This window comes from Lupinus angustifolius, chromosome LG04 (genome assembly GCF_001865875.1).
Source record: "Lupinus angustifolius cultivar Tanjil chromosome LG04, LupAngTanjil_v1.0, whole genome shotgun sequence".
Classification (NCBI taxonomy): Eukaryota; Viridiplantae; Streptophyta; class Magnoliopsida; order Fabales; family Fabaceae; genus Lupinus; species Lupinus angustifolius.
The window spans coordinates 17,728,233-17,730,936 of record NC_032012.1 but is presented as its reverse complement, the minus strand read 5'-3'; positions in this window follow the sequence as shown (position 1 = coordinate 17,730,936).

Here is a 2,704-nt window from a genome sequence, read left to right as displayed (position 1 = left end):
TTAGTAGTATAAGTATATATAAAGATGAAAGTATAACTTATACAATAAAATTAGAAGTTATAAAATATGAAATAGGAAACCCCAAAATAATTTCATGAAAGTTAGGTTAGGTTAGGTTTTTCCTTTATTAAGTACTAGTGATAACAGGCACTTCGTGCCTGCCGAACAATATTGCATGGTATTATATGTTTTATTTTTTATAATTAGAATATATCTGTTCCGTGTATTTTATATTATAATTTTTGTGTGTTTATGGTAATGTATAGTTTAAGGTGAGAGATGTGGTTAAATAATATGTTAGTGATGATTAATTGATTGTAATTTGCAGTTGAATATATATTTGTTTAAGGTAGTTGTTCAATCTTAAAGAAATGATGCATATACAATTGTGTTCATCAAGAATCGAGTGTTGATATCTTCACTTAATTTTATTTTCTAGCGTGTTAACAGACACTACCGGGTCTGTCAATCCAATTTCCTATCGTTTGTATCGTGTATTCTACATAGAAAAGTGACTTTTTATGTAATTAATTAAAATCTATTGAGTAAATCTATTGCATTGGTCACAATGTATATCCATTAAATTAAAAAATAGGAATGCATGAAATATATTGCATTGGTCACAATGTATGCAATTGAGTAAAGAGTATGTGAATATTTGACATTTAAAACATCCAGACTACACGTTACAAACAATATGAAAGCGGGTTGACAGACACAATAGTATCTGTCAACACGCTAGAAAATAAAATTAAGTGAAGATATTAAGACTCTATTCTTGATGAACACAATTGTATATGCATCATTTCTTTAAGATTGAACAATTACCTCAAACGAATATATATTCAACTGCAAATTACAATATATAATACAACTTAATATGTAGAATATACATTTAAAACAATAGGAAAGCAGGTTGACAAGCACGGTAGTGCTGTCAACACGCTAGTAAAGGTAAAATTAGAAGTTATAAAATGAAATTAGAAGTTATAAAATATGAAATAAATGTTTATTGGTATAAGTATATATAAAGATGAAATTAGATGTTATAAAATAAAATTAGAAAGTTATAAAATAAGAAATAAATGTTTATTAATATAAGAATATGTAAAGATGAAATTAGAAGTTATAAAGATGAAATTAGAAGTTATAAAATATAAAATAAATGTTTAGTAGTATAAGTATATATAAAGATGAAAGTATAACTTATACAATAAAATTAGAAGTTATAAAATATGAAATAGGAAACCCCAAAATAATTTCATGAAAGTTAGGTTAGGTTAGGTTTTTCCTTTATTAAGTACTAGTGATAACAGGCACTTCGTGCCTGCCGAACAATATTGCATGGTATTATATGTTTTATTTTTTATAATTAGAATATATCTGTTCCGTGTATTTTATATTATAATTTTTGTGTGTTTATGGTAATGTATAGTTGAAGGTGAGAGATGTGGTTAATTAATATGTTAGTGATGATTAATTGGGATTATATTGTTTTTTTTGTAAAAATTAAATAATGTGAAGGGCAAAATAGGAATATATAAATTATGACATGGTGGTGGTTACACCATATTTTGACTTTATATATGGTATAGATATAGATATAGAAGTATAGATAATACTAGCATGTTGTCAACCCGCTTTCCTATTGTTTGTAATGTATATTCTACATAAGTTGTATTATATATTGTAATTTGCAGTTGAATATATATTTGTTTAAGGTAGTTGTTCAATCTTAAAGAAATGATGCATATACAATTGTGTTCATCAAGAATCGAGTGTTGATATCTTCACTTAATTTTATTTTCTAGCGTGTTAATAGACACTACCGGGTCTGTCAATCCAATTTCCTATCGTTTGTATCGTGTATTCTACATAGAAAAGTGACTTTTTATGTAATTAATTAAAATCTATTGAGTAAATCTATTGCATTGGTCACAATGTATATCCATTAAATTAAAAAATAGGAATGCATGAAATATATTGCATTAGTCACAATGTATGCCATTGAGTAAATAGTATGTGAATATTTGACATTTAAAATATCTAGACTACACGTTACAAACAATATGGAAGCGATTGACAGACACAGTAGTACCTGTCAACACACTAGAAAATAAAATTAAGTGAAGATATTAAGACTCTATTCTTGATGAACACAATTGTATATGCATCATTTCTTTAAGATTGAACAATTACCTCAAACGAATATATATTCAACTGCAAATTACAATATATAATACAACTTAATATGTAGAATATACATTTAAAACAATAGGAAAGCAGGTTGACAAGCACGGTAGTGCCTGTCAACACGCTAGTAAAGGTAAAATTAGAAGTTATAAAATGAAATTAGAAGTTATAAAATATGAAATAAATGTTTATTGGTATAAGTATATATAAAGATGAAATTAGATGTTATAAAATAAAATTAGAAAGTTATAAAATAAGAAATAAATGTTTATTAATATAAGAATATGTAAAGATGAAATTAGAAGTTATAAAGATGAAATTAGAAGTTATAAAATATAAAATAAATGTTTAGTAGTATAAGTATATATAAAGATGAAAGTATAACTTATACAATAAAATTAGAAGTTATAAAATATGAAATAGGAAACCCCAAAATAATTTCATGAAAGTTAGGTTAGGTTAGGTTTTTCCTTTATTAAGTACTAGTGATAACAGGCACTTCGTGCCTGCC